General features: G+C 38.4%; 1 long non-coding RNA gene across 2 annotated transcripts; it reads right to left on the bottom strand.

The window, feature by feature from the left end:
* Nucleotides 1–4,166: 4,166 nt before the first annotated feature.
* Nucleotides 4,167–11,387, bottom strand: LOC137841724 (uncharacterized). 2 transcript variants are annotated; one of them, XR_011088711.1, is made up of 4 exons: nt 11,227–11,387; nt 7,446–7,564; nt 7,180–7,270; nt 4,167–6,664 (listed from the first exon to the last, which is right to left on the bottom strand). It is a non-coding gene; the product is annotated as an uncharacterized lncRNA (long non-coding RNA). The 2 variants fall into 2 exon arrangements; XR_011088712.1 differs by lacking the exon at nt 11,227–11,387 and adding an exon at nt 10,811–11,220.
* Between the last annotated feature and the right edge of the window lie 1,017 nt (nt 11,388–12,404).

Here is a 12,404-nt window from a genome sequence, read left to right as displayed (position 1 = left end):
AAGCTATCTAAGCTTGTCTGGATTCATTATCACTTCACAGCACTGACGGGTGGGAGAGCTTCAGTTAGCTGACATTTATAGTACGTTAAGTTGCATACATACCCAGTGTTAACTTTGATGGCTAACGTGGTCCACACTGGTAACTCTACTTTCTCTTCTACCAACTACAAGCAAAAAGCTACTAAAGCTTTACAAGTATAATCCAAAAGCAGGCTGGAGATTTCCCAATTCTAGTCTGAAGTACTAAAAAAGAAGACACATACACACGTACACATACATGTGTATATCTTGGTTCTGACTTTCACTTCTTTGTTTCCTCCTTTGCCTTTCTGTACAACAAGTCTACCACAAATCCAAAGGAAGAAGTATGGTTCACCCGACTTTCCACTTTCTCATGAGATTGCCAGCGCTTTGGAGCCTTCTTTTACCCACCTCAACAAATATTCTAATGGCCTTTCATCTGAATTTGTTCCTCATTAAATGTCTCTGAATGCATTTCAAAATCATGCAGGGAAAGGTACAGCAAAGGAAAACTAGCTGAGAAGTTTATGACTACTGACCAGACCAAAAGCATTTTTTTTCTGCTAATTTTACATTCAAAACATTTTATTGTACCTGAAAAAAACCTGCCTTCATTTTGTTGAGATAATTATTTTAAAGTTATGTGTAAGCAAAATTTAACAAAACAAAGCAAAGCATTTCAAATAAAAATGTCAAAACGTTTCTTTTTGAATTTCATAATCTCATTTTTTTGACAGATTTGTGAATTTGTCTCTTCTGGGGCTATATATACAGAGCTAGTAAGAAGTTTCACTGCAAAAATTCTTCCGAGCTCTGAAGAGATGTGTTGCATTTGCCTGAATTTTTGCATGGAAAGAGAGGCCATTTAACAAGCTAGGACAATGCACAGAGCTGCCAATGCTGCCCCTCTTGATTGCCAGTGCTGGCTACTGTCTGCTGCCTGCCTGGAATCGTCTTGCTGTTGGATCATATGATCTCTTAGCATCATTGCCAGGGTCCCCATGGCTTGGGGGTCTAGAGTTCAGTGCAGGCACGAAACACTGTTCATACACAGTTTGCACCACTCTGTAGCAGCAGCAGCATTCATGCAGAAAAGGAAAACGTTTACAGATTGAGTAACAGTCTAGCAAATTCCCATTAGTTTCATTTCCCTCCTCCCCTGCCCCCCCCCCCCCCCCCCCCCCCCCAAATAAATGAAACCAAACAAAAACTGCTGTTGATCACCATGTGTTCAGAGTCATAGGCCACTTTCTCAGCTGGGCTGCAGCAGAGATTTCCTGGCTCTCAGTGTAATGATGCTGATTTATGCAAGTGAGGCACATGACCCACAGTTTATGTTACATATCCATAATCCCATATAGTCTTAATTTTGCTTTTCAAAGCCTACAAAAATCCACAAATTAACACCCTTTAGCATTATTCACTTTGGTTTTGTCAGTTTTTCTGCAGTAATCGATTAACAGTTATTTTCGAGTTAGGGTTTATCTCTTGTTGGCGGGTATATTTGTGACACATGGTTACACCTACAAGAATACATTAAAAGTCTTTTGAGCAACTTGGAACTACAAAGGCAAACTAGTGCATTGCAGTTGCTCTAAGCTTTGATGTCAGTAGAAGACTGCATTTACCAAAATCAAGCAAGAGAGTTCTGTTTTCTGCGATTAAAGCAATCCAGGTTAAACTTTTAAAGAAGCTGAGCCAACACAAGTAGCTTTAAAGTATACTTTTGAAATGTTCAGCAGTATTAGAAGAGTGGCATGCATAAAACTTTTACCTGTGTATCTTCCCCTCGTTTAACTCTTTTTTTTTTTGAAAGAGAGTGAGTGCTGTTTCTTGTATAACATCTGGTTGAATGAAGGAGAAACAGAGTCTGAACTGCGTGTTCTGGGCACAAGAATCTGATGCAACTCACTTTCATCTTGTTGTAGCTTATCTGGTAGGCAGGCCTATTGGAGGCCTGAATTCCTAAGGATAAGTTATATTATAACAGCATGTGACTGCATTCAGTCATCTCACCAGTGATGAATTTGCCTTTCCCTTCAGAGTTTTACTTGCTTTTAAACAAAAACTTTCTCAAATGGAATTAGCCTGTCCGTATAATCTTTACCACAGTAAGCCATGATTTGAAAAAATGATACGAATATGGAAGATGCAGACCTACAGTCCAGCCTGAATGTTATACTAGGCAAACGTGAATGTATTCACACATACACATACATAAGACATACATGACCCAAGTGATCTTTAAAGGCACAGCTGAGTCTCTCATGCACTTATGTAGACAAAACAGTCCTCTGGGGGCGAGGACTGTCTTCACTGTGTGCTTGTATATTGCCTAATAAAATAGGTCTGATACGAAATGCAATTTTTTCATATTACAAGAAGGTATTGACAGCTCTTTTCTTGATGCCAAACATGGATCACAATGAGGGCAGTGATGGGCAAATACTATAATTAAGGAAAAATCTGTTTCTAGTTTCATTTTCTCTAGCTGTAATAAATACCTCAAACACTTGTCTTCCAGTAATAGTATTCCAGGTTGCAGCGAGCTACTTCTCTGTTTGGGGGATATCAGTATAATATATGCTGGTACTTTATAAGGGCGTTCTTCAGACATGCAGAAATTTGAGACAGAATTCATCAACACCTTTTCTCCCACTGCCAACGCAGAGCTGTGGCAGGGAGATGTGAAATATTCTGTAGCAGCTAGGGAACAGAGGACCTAACTGGGGAAAGCAATCAAAACAGTGCTCCCAGTGCAGCAGTGCACAGGCTATAAAGCCCGTGCTAGATTCACACCAGCCAGTGTTCGTCCAGGCTGTCTTAGAGTCAAGTGGCATTATTTTAATATTTCTCCTGGAAAGGGAGCAACTTTTTAAAATGTGATACTGCACATTATCCACCATCACTCTCGTCATCCTCCTCTAGGATACACCCACATCCCCATGTTACAGAAAGCTGCAGAGTCTAAGACCCTAGTTGCCCATTAACTGCTGAGAAGAGACCAAGCACTGCTTTCCAACCTCTGTGTCATGATTATTTACCGCACAGACCTCTGCTTTTAAATATGTGTTTTAATTTCCTATAATCCCAGCTCCTACCATGATTATGTGGAATTCCATTTATTCTATTTGTTCTATTTTAAAAGGGATGAAGTCATCTGTGCTGGAAACTATGACCTGATTGAAAGAACTGAAATGCTGCAATGTCTCAGACACAGCTCTGGCACATGAAGAAGTATAAATTAAACTCTTCTGCAGACATTTGATCTCTTGCTATGAAAAGGGATATTGTGCTTCCTCTGTTTAACAGTATTCTCTGTCCACTGTGAAAAGAACCCTGTTTGCATTTTTTTTTTTTAAGTGTGGCATTTTTTTCCACTCTAAATAGGATTGCAAATTAAGCTTCGGCATGTATACACACTGAATCTATATATTACTGACTGCTGTGAACTAAGGGATGCCAATGCCAGATCTCACAGACTCATTAACTAACTGATTCAGTCATTACCAGTGAATCTAACGCTTCCGAGCTCCAGGACTGTATATACCACAACCCTCCACAATCGCAAACCATTTTTGGTCATGAGTAGCAGATCAGCAGAATACAAGGCTGTGTCTTAATCCAGTCAACAATCATTGTTTATGGTTATCTGCAGAAATTCCAGCAGCTTTACAAATTCTGCCCTTGTAAGCATAAGGTTAGATACCCTAGAGATACCTCGGTTATGGATTCCATTTCTTTATTCAAGGTAATTTTACATATCTTGCAAACTCTAATATAGTGCAGAGGGGTCTACTTACTCTGGAATTTTAAATAAATGTGTGTAAAGGATTCATGCAACAAGAGTTATAATTCAGCATGCTGTGCTGTAAAGTAATTTGGTTAAGTTAGCCATCTCATGTTATACATTTGCTACAGAATTAGCTCAGATTGCCTACTTGCCTCTAGAGCTAGGCAAGCTTAAAGTGAGAATAGCCATGCTGAAAAATAGTACTTGAGTTGTTGCGGGGCTAGCAACAGATGAGGTGTGTGAACTACAGCAAATTCCCCCTCTTTTCCACAACCAGCCAGACAACTCATATTAATAGTTAAGGATTTTTTGGTGTCAGTAAAATTCATGTTAGGGACAGTACTCATGTTAATACCTCAGTAAAAACAGACACTTAATGATTTCTTTATCAAGTGCTTTCATCTTTCAACAATACTGGACAAGATCTCCAGATACTCAGTACTGACCTGCCTTTGATCCCATGAAAATTGAAAGGAAAAAAAATCACTCACTGCAGGCAGTAGAGGCATCCTAAAGACAATGAAAATATTCCTTTCTGTAAATCTCAAGATTAGATTTTTTAAAATGTCAGTCCTGCAAAAAGCAGCCTGTATACTGAGAGCTGAGTTATTTCTATGCTGTATGTGGCTACAAGAAAGTGTTTTCCATTGTGGAGTAGGCTGGGACAAAGTGTTCAGGATAAAGCGGTCAGGTTGTACATTCTGGGCAGGATTTGATTTGGGATGTGTCTCATTTCCTTTCAACCTTCAGGAAACCAGAAAAGGGAAAATAAACCTTCCTCATCTTTTCTTAAGCCTCCCAAGGTACTTTCTCTTTCCGGGAATGTACTCGTTCCACAGGGACCAGTTGTAGGATCCTCTCTTCTAGCTGATTGTTGACCTAGGTGATGCCAGAAATAACACAGTCCCCTGTCCTTCCCCCAACATGATAGCACATCTTTAGCTAACTGAAAGATTTCCATTGAAATGTTTCTGTTAGAAGACTGATTTTTATTTATTTTTTTTTTGCTAGTCATCATTTTCAATAGCATCCTCTTTCCTTAAAAACTCTGAACTTTGTTGAAACAAAACATTTTGGATTTTTTTTTAGCCACAGATATTTTGAAATTCTCTCTTCTTAATAGACTCTGCAGTCTCCGCTTTTTTTCCTAAATTTTCTATTGCCAATGGAGTCTTGAAAGAAAAGCTAGCAAACAAACAAATGAAAACCCTTCACTATATATTCCCTTCTTTTATTTCACAATAATATGATGCTCTTTATGATATGAAGTCATAGCTCTTTGATGTTCCTTTGTGCTAGGATTTTCAAAGGAAATTAGCTTCCAAAATACAATGACATTCAGCAGCAGAAGCTGAGTGCCTAACATCAGTGGGTCTCACTGAGAATTCAGTTTCAAGAATAGGTATCATTTCAAAACACCTGTCCTTTCAGTACTGAAAAGATACTTGTCATCCATGACCTAGAGACTGACATCTTTTGTGGTGTTTGGTCCTTTTGGAGATTTGTGCTACTGTGAAAGAAATGAACGCCACTGGAAAGCAGAAAAACTTCAACAGAAAGCCCTTCATTTTTTAGATTTTGTGTTTTTGTTTGTTTATTTTTGGTCAAAAGTCCTTATGTCATCTTTGGATACTTCAACCTAAAACAAAGTCAGCTAATAAAATCAAAATAGCGTAATCCTCCTTGGCTGTGCAATTATGCTTCATATATACAGAGCTTTTTTACTAGTTTTTGAAAAATGCATTTGAGTGCTTTATTATGAGGTGGCTGCTGTTCTGGAATACCCTTCAGAAATTGAGTGCCTTGGGAATACAAGATTTGTTTTGTTCTGGCAAAAAAAAAAAAAAAAACACATCTTCAGTGAGTTGATGTCTGTGTAACTGGGCAGTTATTTAACAGAGAAGAAAGTCAGGATCCGGTCCCTACTAAGAGACCATGTTTTACATGTAATGGTCAGTTGAGGAAGAGGACATGTTAACTGTCAAAAGGAAGTGGAAACAAATGTACTAATCAGTAGATTGTTAATATGAAAAAAAAAGAAAAAAGAAAGAAAAAAGTGGGTGAAGGTCATCTCTAAAGACAAGCAGACAAGCTTAGGAATACTTTGCAAGAAGCCCAAGGACACAGTGAGTGGTTATATAGCAAGGATCTGACCCTGAGAACACCTAACAGGCTGGGTCCCTCTGAAGACCAAACCAGGCTTTCCTGAAAAAGTGATGTTCAGCTGCTCAACTTGAAGCACTTCTAATAACACAATTGGTCTTGAGAATTTTACTTGGAATTTAAATGTAAATAGCAGAAGGTATCACTACAGTGGAGAAAGATTTGGTTGGGATTGCAACTGTGGGCTTATACACCTCACTTCAAGTCATGCCTTAAAGGTGTTAAGCCATCAAGGTAGATGTATACAGGCCAGCAAGATTTCACTGTTGATCCTGTAGTGGACTAGAACATAGCCGTCTCAGTTTGTTAAACAACATCCCACTGACACTGGGAACTCTCTTTACCAGCAGGGTCTTCTGGAAGGGGAACAAACCAAACCAGAGCAGTTCTGCCTCTTGTTCCAGGATCAAGAGTAGCTCCCAAAGGCCTCTTATGAGAATAGTGACAGCAGTATAAAGTTCATCTGGATGGGGCACTTGGAACTTGTATCATTCGGATTTTCTGAAGTCAGTGAAATCCCTTGGAGCTACCAAAGTCATCAGGAATACACTGTAACTTTGTACAATTATGATCTCTGTGTGTGAGAGCAGTTTCCTGTGATCCATATTTCCTTCAAACTAAAATCACAATCCAGATTCCCAGGGTGCTTTTCTGTATGTGGCTGGTACAAGCAGCTTCCTCTGAGCACTGCAGAAAAGGAGGAGAAATAGTTCACCATCAACTGAAATATACTCATCTATTCATTAGGAGTGTGAACTCTTGCGAACTGTAAATTCCTAACTGAATTTTAATAAATTTAATGAAAAGTTTTCCTGTTCCACCCCCCTCCCCCCCCCGGAATCTAACATCCCTACTTGCTGAAGAATGCTCCTCTTTTTGTTTCTGCAGTTGTAATTAGCCATCTAGTCCTTAAGACTATCAGAGCAACACTGTGCCTAATCAAGCCACTACAGACTACAGCATAAGAGATTCTCTATTTCCTTATTTCCTCCAGCATCCAGGGCATTTTTGTGAGCCGTATGGATATTCTCCAGCAAGCAGTTTCCCAGCTTTTACCGCTACTTCTAGTTACACCATCCTTGCCTCACTCCTGGTGTAGAGACGCAGCCAGCATCGCAGCTGTGTCCCCTTTGCCACTAATGACTGGGAGACAGGCTGGGGAGCAGTATGCCCATATTTGAGAGCCATCCATCATAGTTTACCTGGGATTCTAGAAGGGAAACAACACACCTCAGAGGCATATCTTGAAGATCTTGATCAAACGTCTATGGAGAAGAAGCATGTGCCCCATAGCTGGAAACACATTAATTAGATTTTTCCAGTAGTTCATTGCTTTAAAATAGTTTTAGCGACCCAGAACCCAGTGCCCACAGAAAGTTCCCAGAGGTACATTGCTCATGCTAGCGAAGCACAGAATCATCTATCTCTCCATGAGGGTGAGGAAAAAGCAGTAGCCAAATCTCCTCACCAAGACTGCTTTGGATTCAGTGCTGCTGAAGACTTTATAGCTTCCTGAGCTGGAAAGCCACAATAACCTCTCTGAATTTCACTGGCATTCATCCCACATGTTGTTTGACTCCTTCAAACCTGCACAAGAAAGCATCAGGAAGGCAGATATTTTTTGATCTCCCTAAATTCCATGTTATATGTGTTGTCGTACTCTACATATTACTACATGAATGACAAAGGGACCATGTTTCTCTAGAAAGAATATTCCCAAGAAAAAGCTAGCAAAAAAAAATGCAGTAGGTCAGACCATCTGGCTCACAATCCTGCTTCCAACTGTGGCCAGAAGTGGATGCCTGGGAAAGAGTGTAAAAATAGAGCAGGAAAGGGATATTTCTCCATAATACTCAGCTTCCAATGGTTTCTTACTCAGAAACTTCCTGCTCTGGAGAAACCATGTCCCCTCTTCCAAAAACCGACGCCTCTGTCCTTTCTGCAGAGTGTAAAGCCAGCAATGAGCCTAACAGTTTGGACCTTCTGTTTCTTAAGGCAATCAAGCAGAATTACATGTAAGTGTTCCCTTACTAAACTCTTTCCATACAGAGCTGGCTTTCCTCCAGCCACATTACTGGCCGTTAGAACATGATGCTGACAGGCAGAGCCATCCTACCTCCACTGCTGCTTGTAGTTATTCTTACCAAAAGTTACACTTCAAAAGGAAAAAAAGAAGTTGCATCAAGATATGATGAAGGATGTTGTTCCCTCCTGTTTCCCTCCCTTCTCAGGGATGATGTGGCAATTGGGTTGGCTTTGCCCAGAAATACCAAGAAGTTATTAGCAATATTTCAGTATTTTTCCACTGTCCCAGCAAAGTTGCTCTTGAGAAGATATAAAAATCATCAGGCCAGGAGAAAAATGTGTAGTATTTCTTCTGGACATAGAAAAGTACTATACATTTTTCATCAAAATCTACTGTAAACACTTCATTTATCTTGATGTTTGAACTGTGATGATCAAAGTTCAAGCTGTGCTTACTATGCACTTGTTGTCTAAGATGATGGTGGGGAGGTAAGTCACACAGTATCATTTCCATTCCCTGATTGGCTTTTATGACCAAGTTTCTGGTGCAAAAGGTGCAAAAAGGAAGAAATTAAAATTCATTTCAGATAAGAATTCACACATCCAAGCCTAGGATTCATTTCCTATGAATGCTTATTAAAATTCAACTCCATGAATGTTCATGAAAAGACTTCAGAGTGGACACAAACTCTGGCAGCATGAATTCAAGTTTCAAATGAATATTAGCCATCCTTTTAACGGCATTTGTTAAACCCTATTTTACTATAATAATCATAAAGACCTCTGAGAGATGTCTTTAAGCTTAGTAATGAAATTAATCCATTAATTTATGATAGAAGGTATTTACCTTTAGACTAAAATGTAATATTCCAACTACTGTTATAATGGTCATTATTATTTTATTTTAAAAAAATTGTTGTACCTTTTAGAGGCACTTCAGTAACCATGTTGTTCCAGGATACAAAGGGCTATAGAGCATTGCCCACTCTGAATAGTCCTCTGAATGGGGCCTTTGTTTTGTGTGCTGTTTTGGTAGGAAATGGTTGCTATTTAGGTCTCCAAGAGGGAATATAAAACTATGCTCACCTAATCAAATAGACCAGTAAATACAGCAGTTAATCTGACAACTTCAAATTCCTGAATTGCATTTGGAGAAACAATTTAACACAAACAATCGTGTAAAGCCTGCATTAATCATCCACCTTGGGTTACTAAGATGCATAATTTGTTTTAATTATTGCAAACTTGTGGTTCTAAGTGACATTTCTAGCAGTTTGTTGTTTTATTAAAACCAAGAGAGGGAAAAGGTACTGTTAATCTTTTACATCAACAGAGCTGTAAAATAAAAGCAGGGTTATCATACATATCAGAAGATAGACCTATCATAAATCTAAGTCTAAAAAATGTAACTGTCCTAAGTATTCTACATAAAGGGAATGCAATTGCTTGTGGACTGAATCAGCTGTTGTTCTCCCTGGTGGCAAAATACTCCTTTCTGAGCAACCCAGCATGGTGAACGTGAATGGGAAGTATGACTTGTTTTGCTTGAATAATTAACATATTTACAATAGCTTCATAGTTACCTTGAACAGGTTCAGTGGGCACTTCAGAAACAAAAGAGAGAAAGGAAAAAAAAACGTGCAACAAAAATTTCCACCTGGCACTTCATTGCAACATAGCACTTTAAAACAATGACAGAAAAAGGCTTTCTCATTTGGATACAGTCAAATATAAGGATATAACTAGTATATTTATGTCTTGCACCTCTCAGAACAATAGCAGCGTCGTGCATGTCTGTCCTGGCAATGTAACAAGTGACTTCGGCCAAAGCTAGCTGTGTTTTTAAAGCATTACACAAACTCTTTCTTCCCTCTTAAAAAATAAAATAAAATAAAATAAAAATCCTAGCTTTTAAAAGAGCCATTGTCACTTCTGGCTGAATGTTTATTTTACTGTCTCCTGCACAGCAGAGGGCATTCTACCTATAAAGAGCAATTATATAGTACTGGGACAATTTGAATACTCTAATCAATGCTAGTTAAAGCTCAGATAAATAAACTTTTACAGTGCCAGGCTCCTACTCTCCATGGAAATTATTGTTAATTTATTGAATCAATAATCTTGGAACAATAAATTATAGCGTCTTTTGTTTTACTAAGACCATCTTGCAGTGTGTTTAAAAAGTACAGCTTTGTAAATATTGCAACAGGCTAGGGGGAGATTTCCAACCAAGGCTTTGTGTCTTTCCCATTATGCTAAAGATCAGATTGTAAAATCAAAACTAAATACAACAAAAACAAGTCAAAACCAAATAGTCAAAACCAACCAAACAACAACAAAACAAACACACACACACACACAAACTTGAAGGTGCAGAGACACTGAAAAAAATAAATCCTTAAATACAGAAACTTCCTGGGTTGTATGTCAGCCTTTTTTTGGACTTCATTAACTTCTTTACTAGCAATGACTTTGTTATTTTATTTTGCATAAAGTATAGAATACTAGCTTTATAAGAGCTCAGATGTTTTAAAATATAAAACCAGAGACTGATCTCTACTACAGCATAATTTTGGAATAGCTCTATTAACTTCAGCAGCATAATTTTGCATCTACATCAATGTAACAACGATCACAGACTTAGACAACAACTGAAAACCTTTTTCCTTCAGAAGCAATTTCTCCCCAAATAATATCAGTAGAATCAACTTAACCTTTGGAAAACATCATATTCAGGCTTGTGGATATCACATAGATAATATCCACTGCCACATAAGCTTTCCGACTTTATATTTTTGCAATACCTACTTGCAATAGAACCCCCATCCGTGGCTGTTAAGGTAGTAGAGTAACATGATTAATCCTATTATAGTCTAAAGTATGAAAATGTTCTATACACCTATAGCTTGCTGAATCCAGTTTGTGTCAGTTCAATAGGATAATCAAACATTTTTTATGAGGAAACCTTGATTTCTGTTTAACTTTTCCTGACAAAATGAGTTGGAGAAGAGACTGCTAGCTGTTCAAATGGGAACAGTTTCACAATAGGAACAGAGATTCACTGCAGTGTCATTTTTTTGACTTTGAAGAGCTGGCTTTTCTGGAGTAAGAGGAGGACTTATCTGATGGTAATGAGAAAATTCCCCCTAGCTTTAATGTGCCAAAATTTCATCCCCGTTCTTTTTGACTAGTTACTCTCAAGTTTTCAATATTGGGATACTCACTGATGAGAAGCCAGACCTTTAGCAAGGTGTAAATTAGCTTAACTGAGTAGGAATTAAAGATTCTACACAGATTTGAAACAGCTGAGCACTTAGCCCAAAGACAGTTAATTCTGTCTCCGTGCTTAGGAAAGCAACTACATGAGTTGTTATCTTGCTTCTGATCTCCTATTTTTGATGAAGGTTTTTGAAGCTGGAGCCACAGTGCCTAGCTTATGTAAGCTTTGCTTATTACACAATGCGCTAAACATAAGTAAAAGTAGGCTGGATCATATGGGGATGCAAACCTGGCCAAAACCCCCAGAAATCACTGAGGTGGGTGTGAGGAAAATCAGCTGCTGTAATTATGATGGTGATTGTGGGGGATAAGGGAGCAGCCAGATTTGTCTGAGTTTGAAGCATTACTTTTTGTTTTACAGACAGGGAGTGTATTTTGACTTGTCTTCAGATTGTTAATTTTTAACTCTTGCTGTTTGCGAGGCTGCCAGTGGCCAGACAGGAAGCATTACTTCAAATTCTGCCTGGCTCACCAGACAGCATCCAAATACAGATAACTTCAAGATGATTCTTTCTGTCACTGGCAGGCTGTGGCCATATATATATATATATATTTTTAATTTTATTTTTTGATACCTCTAATCTAGTTCACTACCACCCTTTTTGTGCAATCTGCCATAAACTTCTAGCATGCTACATCCTGAAGATCCACACCTTTTTATCTCCATACTGTGAGATTCTCAGTCTTTTTGCTCTAACTTATTTCATCAAACACAAAGAAAGAACTTCTATGGGAGACCTTTACTATGTACCTATCTTCTTCTGACATTGTTTTACACTTAGCCTTAAGAATCTGCTTACAGGGCTGAACTTGGCCTATGAAGCCTAGGACATTTCAGGAAACTTTGGATGAAATAAACTACCTACTGAAAGCCATTTTCAGTAGGAGTAGCATCTATTATTCAGGGACTTAAGACTGCAGTATTAAAATCTACAGGAATTTTGTAATTGATTTAATCAAGTAGAAGCCAATAGTTGAAAAGCTACATCCAAAATATAAACATCTATCACTTTGTAGTAAAATATATGGGACAATGCACACTTACAGTAGTATCTCCAGGAAATAATTTGCAACATGGTGGTCCAGGGCTACTCTTCTGAGTTTTCCTTATGCTTCAGATTAA

Source organism: Anas acuta, chromosome 1, assembly GCF_963932015.1.
Source record: "Anas acuta chromosome 1, bAnaAcu1.1, whole genome shotgun sequence".
Classification (NCBI taxonomy): domain Eukaryota; kingdom Metazoa; phylum Chordata; class Aves; order Anseriformes; family Anatidae; genus Anas; species Anas acuta.
This window is presented reverse-complemented; position numbering and strand designations above follow the sequence as displayed.